General features: G+C 40.4%; 1 protein-coding gene across 3 annotated transcripts in view; it reads left to right on the plus strand.

The window, feature by feature from the left end:
* The window catches only part of SFMBT1 (Scm like with four mbt domains 1), a 78,125-nt gene that overhangs the window by 27,314 nt on the left and 38,801 nt on the right, over positions 1-12,010 (plus strand). The window lies entirely within an intron of this gene.

Here is a 12,010-nt window from a genome sequence, read left to right on the forward strand (position 1 = left end):
TATGGGAACAGACCTGGCCTTGGTCCACCAGATGGATGAGCTTTATTGAGAAAAAGAAAGCCAGGGAGTGCAATCATATTATTTCTGCTTGACCCCTCAAGTGGTTTTTAACATCATTGACCATGGTATCCTCCTGGACCAACTCTGTGGGATGGGACACTTACTCTTATCTTTAGTGGACAAACCTCTCTCATCACCAAAGGAACACAAGGGAACAACAGAGAACCTGCACATGCGACGTTGACACCCCCCCCCCAACGTATATTAAGTAAAATAGAAACACCATCACCTGACCCCCCCATCTACTTCTATCCCCCTCTTTCTTCCCAATGTCTTGACAAATGAAACCGATTTGTAAAAATGTTACGAGAAACATTGCATATATTTCTGTAAATCAAGAAAACCTTTAATAAAAAAATGGGGGGGGGAGTAGTCATGAGTGAGTGAAGCTCTTCAGAGTGGTCATGAGGAGTTTTGGAGCAAGGTGTCATTCATGAATAGGTTTGCTTACGGATAAGGCCTACAGCCTAGCTTTTTCCCTTGTTGCAACTGTATCTTCATATGTATATATATTTTCATCCAATATATGAAGGTGAGCCACAAAGAAGCTAGAGAGAAACATGGACAAAAACAATTCATGTGCAACAAGACATGGTGGTATGGGTATGACATGGGGCTGTTGCAGTTCTAATGTAGCTTCCTTGGGTGAAAGGCTTAGTTTAGTGGTAGAGCACATGCTATTCTAGGTCCCAGGTTTAGTATCATGTCTGAAACCCTGGAGAGATGTTGTTGATCTCTGGGGATAATAGTGAGCTAGATGACTAGTGATCTGATTTGGTATATGACAGCTTGCAATGTTTCCATGAAACAGCGATTGCACTAGCAGTTGCATTGCTGTGTATAATTTTTAAAGAACTTGTGCAGCACCTCAACATATAGGTGATGTGCAACCATAGCTGTCAAGTCTCCTGTTTTTCGCGGGAAACCCCCAGATTTAATTCCATTTCCCACTGGTCTCCTGAATTGAAAAATATACCATAAATCCCCTGGATTTGCAGCTCCTGGGCGATTTCTGGTGCCCAGACATGCGGACACGGGCAGCCTGGCACCGGAGGTCGCTTCTCATATCACATGATTGCACCTTTAATTTTTCTTCCTTTAATATTAAGGAATAGTTGATGGCCAAACTACTCTTTGAAAAGCTTGCTTCTGTTTCAGCTGTCCTATCCAGACACATGATTTGGTTACACTTGTTTTTAAATTAAGTGCTTAATTGTTTTTAGGTGTATCCTTAACAGCTTTTAAATGTTTTAAATACATTGTATACTTTTTAATTGTTGGCTTGGTGTTTTTATTATCAAAGAATTGTTTGTTGCCCTAGGCTCCCTTGGAAGAAAGGGCAGGATATAATTTTATTTATTTATTTAAAAAATGGTAAGGATAGCACTGATCGTTTTGACCTTTCTTAGTTTGTTGACATGTTGTATGGTTGATAAAAAATGAATGTGCCCAGAAGTAGTTTGCATTCACTTTCTCTTGTACTGACACAAAGCATAAAATTGCAAGTGCTGCAGAATTAAAATTCAGGTGAAGAATGGAGGAGGGGGAGGGGGTGCAGATTGCCTCATTTGAATATTATTTAAATCCAGCTTTTGATACTGCTGTCTCATTGTGCATCTCTCACATGTGCACACAGTGATGCTCATTTGCAGCCTTTACTAATCAGTTATTATGGAGCAAATACCACATCTATAAATAAAGGGCAGAGCTTTGTAAATCAAATGACAGAAATTATCGTGCTGGGGGCGGGGTGGAATTCCTGTGACTTAGTTGGAGCTTTTCAGAACCACTAAGGCAGCTAACAAAAATAGTTTTCTGTCTTTTCAACTTTCAGTAAATTTAGAACATTTGAGTACATGTTTGCTTTTAACATGGTCATGTCACTATCAGGTGACCGTAATGTATCTGTTTTTGTGTGGTGAATGGGTGTGTTTTGAATGCCCCTTATACGTACCAGCTGTTGTCCAGCAGCTTGGAAGAAGACTTAAGTTTATTGATTTCAGTGTGTCTACTCTGAGTATGACTAACATCAGTTACCATCCAACTTGTTTATTTGGCGGAGGGGATCTTTTTTTAACCGAAGTGCTTGCAATCTTGTGATAAGTGGTGATGTAAATAGACCCTGAAGAATTAGGGAATGGAGGTAGGCAAGCCAAATATAATGACGAGGGGGATTCCCATGTTAGGTCAGTTTGAAAGTTTGCCAAGAAATCCTTTAGTAGTATACCCAGGTTGATTTTGCCCATTCCTGTGTGACGGAAGATCTGTTTACAAAACCGTATTTTATCCTGGGATAACAAGCCCCTAAACTTACTTCAGTTCTAATCTGTTTCTGTATCTTAAGTGGTAAATCAAGGTGTCCTGAAGAAGTTGGAAAAGGAATTCTTTATTGTATGCCTTCTAACCTGGCGATGATAAAAATGCATGTCCACTGCTTTCTACTGAGATGTGACATAATCTTTTGAGTAGAAGGTTCTGTGCATGCCTTGCCAACTTTCTGAATGACTGGTTGGGCCCACAAGAAGGTCGCACTCTGTTGTCTCCAGCCCAGCTCTTGGTTAAACTTAACAGTCACCATGCACGCAGTCAGTTTACCAACACTCTGGCCTTTTTAAAGGGGATTTCCAGTAGTACAGATCTCATTGGTAGAACTTTCTTCTCACCTCGCCTATTTTCCTATGGCATTGTATCAGTTAAAATCTACTCAGCCCCCTATTTCCAAGTTTACCCAGCAATTATTTACATGAGTAACTGAGCTTGTCTTCAGGGGGACTAACTTGATAGGCTAAAGTCTAGCTTCAGTTGTAAGAAGCAATGAAAAATTTATATCATATCTAAAGTTAAAAATGCAGGGTAGAGGGAGTGATCAAATACTGCAGTCAGAATGGATTGCCCACAGAATTTCATCAGCTGCAGGGAAAATGTGAAGCCATTTAATCTTTGGTTCCAGATACTCTGCACAGTTACAGAACCAAATGACATCAAATTGAGTTCAAGTTCCCTGGAACTGTAACCCCCCCCCAAAAAAATACAACAAACCTGAATCCCTTTCAAGTATTTGGTCCTTTTCCTCATTTCTTCTGCTTGCTTATGTTTTCCATTCAAATCAGCATTACCTTTCACATTTTTAGAAGGCCTGTCTGTTACGGTGTTTCCACGCGGTAGCTACCTCCTCCCACTTGTATATCTGGTTATAATTTGCTGTGATAAAACTGACTGCAATCTTTGCCATTTTGATTTCTAAAGCGCTTGCTGTTGTATGGCTGGAACCTATCTTTTATACAAAATATGTGTCTGGTAGTATATGTGGCAACTACAGAGTTGCCAGCCCCATTAAAAACCTTCAAAGAGCACCTTGTTTTGCAAGGGTTTTATCTAACATTTGTTATCCCCAATTCTATTTTAGCTATGAGTAATGGAATTGCTTGCCTAACAAGTTCTTTGGTGATTTCCTCCCCTAAATTATTTTTGCAGTCTTGCAGCATTTTCATAGCAGCAGGGTTACACCTGAGTGGTGCCTTAGTGCTGTAGGAATAAATAGCAGAATGAGATGAGGATATAATTTGAAGAACATTTCCTGTTCAGGAACATCAATTTGAAATAAACACTAAAACTGCAGAAATGGACCATAAATGTACTCAGTATTTTTTCCCTTTCATTGTTGAAGAAGATGTGTTCAAAAACAGGAGCCTGGGTATTTAAAATTTGAAGCCAGCATTTAGCTGGCTAAATGTTCAGATATTTGACTGTAAAGCACTCAGCAGAAGCTGCTTAAATTATTTGAAAGTACAAAATTTTTGAAAATCTAGTCATTCATTTTAAGTCTTTTTCTTAAAGTGCTTCAATTTATCCATTGTTCTTATGTTTAGAAGGGATTTAAATAAAGGGATAGGGAAGTTGAATCTTGCAAACAGCTAACCAAGAATGCATTGCAGTCCATGGACAGTACAATGGTTTTCTTCCATGGGATAAACTTCCTCCAAGTTGCAGAGTAAATAAAAGCTATACATACTAAGCAATAAAATACTGCCTCGGTTTTTAATCATGATTCCCCTCCTTTGCCTTCTTTTATTTTACATTTATTGCATTAAAAAATTCCTAGGTAAGGAATTCTATTTTCGGGCTGCGTTCCTGCTCAGAGTAACTGCAAATCAGGACTTTCAAGTCTAAGAGCTGAAAATTGTATAGAAACCTTAGGCAGAGTATTTAAATCACAATAACATACCAGGACATCTTTGACTAAGTTAGCAACACTCAGGTATTTTGTTCCTCAGAGTTGCACAGAAAAAGCAATGTCAAATTGCTTAAAGCAAGCATGATTCAATCAGGGATGGTGAGAGGGGTGGATACACATCTACTGGTAGATGTCTGGGTGATTTGCAGGAGATAAGGATTTCTAGCTGTAGAACTTGATTATTTAACAATAGCAGCATCGGAATTACTCCCCTACCTCGCCCTGAATTATCCTGCTGAAATTAAGATTTTTCTCTGGAAGAACTTTGAGCTCTATTTAGTAGTCATGGTCAACACAATTCCTGGACTTAATGCTAAGGGGTGTCTTCTGCACAATAATCTTCTTCTTTTTAATATTTATTCCATTTTTAATTGCTTCCCATAAGCCATCCCTAAGTATAAAACATACACAGAACAATTGTATATAGAAAATCAGCTAAAACATTTCTCTATATCAGGAGTGGCCAACTTCCAAGAGACTGCGATCTACTCACAGAGTTAAAAACTGGGAGTGATCTACCCCCTTTTGGGGGGGTTCAGGTCAAAGTTGTTGCGCTTTTTTTAGGAAGGAGGAAGGCCCATGTTGGGGGGGGGGGTTCGTGTAAATGTTGTTGAGCTTCTTTAGGGAAGAGGAAAGCAACATTGAATTTTTTTTTAGGAAGGAAAGCCCTGTGGTTCAGGTCATTTTAGGGGTGCAGGGCAAAGATGTTGAGCTTTTTGGGGGGAGCAAAAGTTTTTTAGCTTCTTTGGGGGGAGCCACTGATCTACCGGTGATCTACCACAGATGTCCAGTGATCTACCGGTAGATAACGATCTACCTGTTGGATATGCCTGCTCTATATAAAAACAATTCAGATAAGCGCACACATATATAACAATTTTTAAAACAGCAACACACATATATAAAATCAATTCAGATCCAAAGCAGATCCAGCTAGTAGTTGGTAGATCTCTGGGTTCTACTAAAGAACATATTCGCCCCTGCAAACTTGCAGTCTCCCCATCTCTACCTTATGAAATGTGGACAATTGAAACGGCATCTGAGCTGGTTACTAAACATGAGGTGCCCACCTTTTAGACTATAATGACTGTGTTTTTAAAGGCTTAAATAGATCGAGGCTTAAATTAAAACCAAAGCGGTTTGATTTGTTCAAGCAAGGCTAGGTTTATTTGTACCAGGGCCTGATTACTAGGGCACTGAAAATAAACTGGATTATGGCCGCCGCATCCACCAGGCTCCTAGCTAGATGCCCCTCCCCCATTCCTGGCCTCCATCAACTGTCACAGAACATTCTAGCTCTTCCCTTCTGGGGAATTCCAGCATCCCAAGTAAATGCACTGCTCTTAAGCCTTTGACTTGCCTCCGCCCTGATCTATCAAACCATTTGCAAGGGGGGAGACTGCATTTGCATTGTATGAAGAGTCCTTTGCCTATGGCGAGCACCTGGAGGACTTCAGAGATAGAAAGATGCTTCTCATGGTATCTTTCCACACTATCCCTACTGCTGTCCTTTTGTCTCCACCTCTTAAGAGTCCATATCTCAGATTCCACCCCGCTTTCCTTCTCTCTACTCCCTGCTAATATATTTTAAAATAAATATTAATATACAAAGCCCTTTACAACTTGGGGCCAGTTTATGTGTGAGCTCCCTTTACCCAATCAATATATGCCCAATATATCAACTGCTTTGATCTGCGGAACTGGAACTGTTACAGGCGTCACTATACTGTACTGTATTCTGTTTGTGTTTAGACAGGATTATGCAGGTATCTAGAATGCTGGTGTGTTTTTAGTTTATTGCTGGTTTAAATTGTTTGAATGCTTTGTTTCTACTAATTTTTATTTTTATTCTTTTTGTAAACATGAGCATTTTTGACAAGTGGGATATTGATTTTATGAAATAAGTAAGAGAAGATAATCTAAAGTATTCTGTGTGCTTTTCTGGTTTGAGGATTATGTCTGCTTCCTTATTGTGGCAAAAAATGTAACAACCACCCACTATTTCTTCTGAGTAACATTTCTCACGACCAAACATGATGATGTGGTGTTCATGTCATTTGGCCTTGTCAACTAGTATTTTGTGTGTGTTTTTAATCATTCGTATGGGGAGAGGCACATTGGGATCTTAGCTGAGGAGGGGCTTTAACTATATGCCCCTTCTGTGCCCCTAATCTGAATCAGGGGAGATTTGGCTTGGGACCATGGCAAGGGCAAAGGGTTAAAGCCCCCTTGCCCCCACGCCAGTCTCTCAGTCTTGTTGGTCTGCTTCCCCTGTTCTGTTCAGGACTCAACTTCTGTTGAGAGAGAGAGAGAGAGAGCTCTCGGATGATAACCCAACTCTAAAATAGCACTTTAAAAAAAAGTTCTTTTTATTAATGCATTTTACATGGCTTTACAAACTTCATTTTAAAAATGTATTTCAAATACAAATGATAAACTAGAACTCTTTCAAATTGTTTGAGAACCGAGGGCTCAACACGAACTATTGCCATTGTAAAATGCAGGCTTCTTTCCAGATTCGTTGAGGCCCAACTGTTTAAATGGCCAATTTTAATTTTAATAGTAGAAAACCCAGAACACTTCTATTAATGTTTTGTTCACAAATATACCATATAACTAGTCTCATATTTTACTTTCTTTCTTTCGAAAGATTATGAAGCTAATGTAAACTCTGGTTGAGACTCCCAGTGGAACACTCAAAATGTGTTTTAACTTTCCCATCAAGCGATCATCCAACAACTTGTATATGGAGGTATCTGGTGTAAAATTATATGGGTTGGAGTATGCAGAACAATGTAATGGGAAGTTGTCGTTGCTGTATTAATTTCCTACATTTAGGTGCAAGCACATGGTGAGTTATCTTACCATAAAATTATCATGTTATCTGCTGATGTATGTAGGAAATGAATATAAAAGATATGTATTGTGAGTACTGTAACAGGAAAACAGATCAATTTTGCTTTTTGCCTTGGTGGAAAAAAACCCATTCCTAGAATCTTTGGCTATGTCTTTTGGAACATAGACCTACTTCCATGTAATACCTCTAGGTTGAGTTTTTTAGCCTTGTTGTCGTTCATGGTAGTTACCGTAATGATTATCTTGCTATGCAACAAGAATGTGCACAATAATATACATTCCAAATAAAGATTTTTCTTTTTTACCTAGAATAGCATGTGTAGTCAGTTTTATCGGGGTTAACTTTTCAATGCACTCTAGTCAGAGGCTTATAGCACGGCACTTTGTTATGAAATAATCTATAATTTCATTCACACTTGCTCACAGTGGCATGTAAATATCAAAGTGACATTATTGTTGGTGTTAAGATTTAGAACTTAAAAACACATTTGGTCAAGTCTTGCTTTTAAGTACTTTTAAATCCATTCTGCTTTCTTGGAGTTCACTCTTGAAAAAAGAGAGGTTACTTTTTATTATTGCCACTGTAATTACTTCCCATGTTTGCTCTATGATCAGCCTAACACAGAACTGTCTCGGGAAACTTGAAGTCATTTATTCAGTTGGGCTGACAATTAGCTAGTTAAGTTCAAGCAGAAGAAGAAAAATATCAAAGCAACCTGGTTTTTCAGGTACATAGATAGTTGCAAAGATGAAAGAGTACCTTGTGTGGTTGGAAACATCTTTCGAATTCTAGGCACTGACATTGTATTTTTAGTTGTAAGCGATGCTTCTGGGGATGGATATGCCTTCCATACCTTTTCCTTTGCTGTATTAGGTGTTGTGTGCAGGGCTGCAAAATACCTGCACCTATCTATGTTCATCAAAGCTGCTGTGCTCAGGGCAATGAAGGCATCATTGTGAATGTTGCATTGCTGCAGTCCATCCTACATCCAGTCCTGCATGCTGCTTTGCTTATAAGAGTGAGCAGTTAGCCACATACAGTGGTACCTCGACATCCGAACGACTCGACTACCGAAGGTTTCGACTTCCAAAGTTGACAACCCCAGAAGTCTTTTCGCCCCGTGCACGGTCGGTGCATGCAGAGAAGTGCAAAATCGCGCTTTGCGCATGTGCAGAACAGGCGCTTCGACAGCCGAAGACTTCGACAGCCGAAGACGGCCATGGAACGGATCGTCTTCCTAAGTCGAGGTACCACTGTACTCAGTTGCCCTTTTGCTATACCAAATTTGTGAATCAGAAAATAAGAAAACGCTAGAGGCAGTATCCAACTTTTTAAAAAGTGTGAGCAGAACAACTTCTGCTTGTGCGATGTGACTTTCCCCCTCCTCCCCCTTGCATGTACTGCCCTGTCCCCAAACCTGCCTCTCAGAAGGCTGTGGGGAGCCCAGAACAGATATAGGGGACACATGGGGAAGGGAAGGGAAGTTTCATTGTGCAGCAGAAGCCATAGCACTACTTAGCTCTATGGTGAATATCACCCTAGATATTTCCATCTTCGGCTGAGTTGAGACCAAATTAGGCACAATTAGGGAGTAATTTTTGAGAAGTCTATACTGTATAAACAGTTTTTTATGTTGGCTCTATTGACATGAAAACAGAAACCACTTCTGGTGCCATGCCTTTTCTTTAGCCAGTGCTTCCAGGCCCTACTTGCTTCAGGGTTCTGAATACCATATCCAAATTTATATTCTGCTCTTCTGGAATCTGTAGGCAGCTAACAACAGTCATAAAATGAATTGCAATAAAGTAATATAAAACCAAATTAACAAACAATACAAAGAGCAGTAGAAAGAATCCAGCAGCAGAAAAACTACATAATGGAAACCAAAACTGAAAGCAGTAGCTGTTATGAAAGTATGGATTATAAATCAGAGAATCTTAGAGTTGGAAGGGACCCAAGGTTCATCTAGTCCAGGGGTCACCAGATTTACTGGCGTTTGGGCCGGTTCCCACCGCGCCGATCGCGCGGCGGGCCGGAGGATGGGGGAGCGCGCACCTGTGCAGGCCGGTGGGCGGGGGAGTGCGCGCCCGTGCGCATGCGCACGGACGCTTACTGGCGCGGTGGCGCGCTTCCAGGGTGGAAAAAGCGCCGGAAATCTGTTGTGCACATGCGTATGGGCCTCCCTTGACCCGGAAGTGCACCAGAAATGACCTCCTCCAGGTCGGAAGAGGCCCATACGCATGCGCACAAAGGATTTTCGGCGCTTTTTTCCCGACCCGGAAGAGCGCTGCCGCGCTGTGCGCCATAAGAGCGGGCGGCGGGGGTCGTCGCGGGCCGGATTAGCAGGCCAATTGGGCCGCATCCGGCCCCCGGGCCGTAGTCTGGGGACCCCTGATCTAGTCCAACCCCCTGCAATGCAGGAATCTCAGCTAAAGCATCCATGACAGATGCCCATCCAATCTCTGCTTAAAAACCTTCAATGAAGGAGAGTCCACAACCTCCCGAAGGAGTCTGTTTCAACAAATAAAATATTTTTTTTAAAAAAATAAAACCCTTATATAATGCATTCTAGAACCTGGATGCAAGGAACTTGTGACTCTCCATAGATTGTAGGACTCACACTCCTATCAGCCACATCTGGAGATCCCCTGCTTTAAAATAACATGCTTGTTGGTGAAGTGCTTTAGTCTTTTGGATGCTGAGCCATAAACTTCTATGAAGATATTTAGGATGGTTTGGAGGTCATCCTCTGAGTCTGCGCACACTACGTTGTCATCAGCATATTGAAGCTCTGCGGCAAAAGTTGTGGTAACCTTACTCTTTGTTTTCAACCTGCTCAAGTTAAAGAGCTTTCCATCTGTTTGATATATGATTTCCTTCGACAATGTGTAGGATCATGGCAATGGAAATAATAAAGAGAGTTGGTGTGATAACACATCCCTGTTTAACACCTGATTCCACTGTGAATGGTTCACTTTGAGAGCCATTGTTATCCGCGATTGTTGCTCTCATATTATCGTGGAGGAGCCGAAGGATGTTCACTAATTTATCTGGGCAGCCAATTTTCAGAAGGACAGTCCACAGGGCAGTACGATTTACAGTGTTGAAGGCCTTAGTCAGGTCAATAAACGCCATACACAGGTGTTGGTTTTGCTCTCTGCATTTTTCCTGAAGCTGTTGAGAAGTGAAAATCATGTTTTTAAAAAGAGATTGATAATCTTGGCATCCCTAAAGTCTGCTGGGATCTCCTGTCTCTCCCAGATTTTTTTGATGAGATTGTGTGGTTGTTGTGTAAGTTCACTGCTGCCCACTTTGAAGACTTCAGCAGTTATCCCATCAGGTCTGCTGGCTTTGTTGTTTTTCATTTGGTTAATAGCTGTACACAACTCTCCCAGATTTGAAGATACTTCAAGCTCATTTGTGAGAAGACTTCGGCAGCTACAGGGGAGTTGCTGGTAATGTTCTTTCCAACACAGTGCAATAGCTTCTTTATCTTTTTGAAGTGTGGTACCGTCTGTTGCGCGTAGGGGGCACATGCTATTATTGTTCCATAGATGGTCTTTGTGGCTTTAAAGAAACTCTGTGCATCATGAGTGTCGGCTAAGTGCTGGATCTCTCGAGCTTTTTTATCCACTGGGACTTCTTTTGTTTTCTGGTTCTTCTTTGAACCTCAGCCTTAGTGTTGGCATAGTTTGGTTTTTTCTTAGTGGCACAGTTTCCAACTCTTTGCCAGATCTGAAAGGCCTTACTTTCCTTGTCAATAATGCGTTCAATCTCCCTGTCATTCTCATCAAACCAGTCCTGGTGTTGCTTGGTCCAGTGTTCCTTGATGCAGGGAACTCCAAAAGCAGGTGGTGCTTAAGAGTCGTCTGGAGGCAATCCCGCTTAATAGGATCTTGAAGGATAATTTGAGACTAGCAGAGATTAATATGATGTTGTACCTGTCATAGCATTCCAGATTTCTATATCTTACATTTTTGTTATGATGGGGCTTGAATGCATAATTAAAAGAGCAGAATAAAAGCAAGTTGAGTATTTCTGTTCCAGGTGTTGAAACTATAAATTTATTGAGTTAAGATATTTTGGCTCTTTAAATATGTATTAATTTTATGGGTTTGTCGTATGCTTTTCAAGCTCAGCTATTAGCACAATATGAATTTCATGAAGAATTCAGCAACAAAAAACAATTTGCAGGATTCTACAACTCAGAAGACCTGTTTAAAAAGAGAGGGCTTAACACCTTCCCTCTGAAAAGGGCTAACTGAGCAATTTCTGGCATATCTCTGCCAAGAGAAATGCACACAGTTTTGCAAAAGGCCTTATTGCCAGGAAAGTATCATTGGCAAAGCATTCTTTATTGCTAATAACCACACTACTTGTATATTGCTGAAAATTTACATGCTGTTTTACAGAGCAAATTAAAGCCATTTCTCTATACCAAAGGCATTAGAATTATTTTCAGATTTCCACATACAAAAATTTGGCAGATATTAAAGATACTGTACAGTCGATGTTGCTCACATAAAAAGCACTTTATTTGTACCACCACTTGAGTTCTGTCTATAATAAAACTGCTTTATACAATCTAGTCAGAACTCTAGTGGCACATGAAAATTCAGAATAGATGTGAGACGTTATTTATGTACGGTAAGCAAGAGAAAGATGTATGTAAGTGAAATGATTCCTGTACACAGCAATAATCAACTTGTTTTAACCTTGCTTTTTTGCCATTTTCAGGCATGGGCAATATATCACAGCACATCTATAAAGATAATTTACATTGTATTTAAAATTGGAGGTGGTCTTTTGGAAGTGGAATAGATGTGGCCTCTGATGTTTTTTTCCTAAAATGTGTTCTT

The sequence above is a fragment of the Zootoca vivipara genome, chromosome 2, assembly GCF_963506605.1.
Source record: "Zootoca vivipara chromosome 2, rZooViv1.1, whole genome shotgun sequence".
Classification (NCBI taxonomy): domain Eukaryota; kingdom Metazoa; phylum Chordata; class Lepidosauria; order Squamata; family Lacertidae; genus Zootoca; species Zootoca vivipara.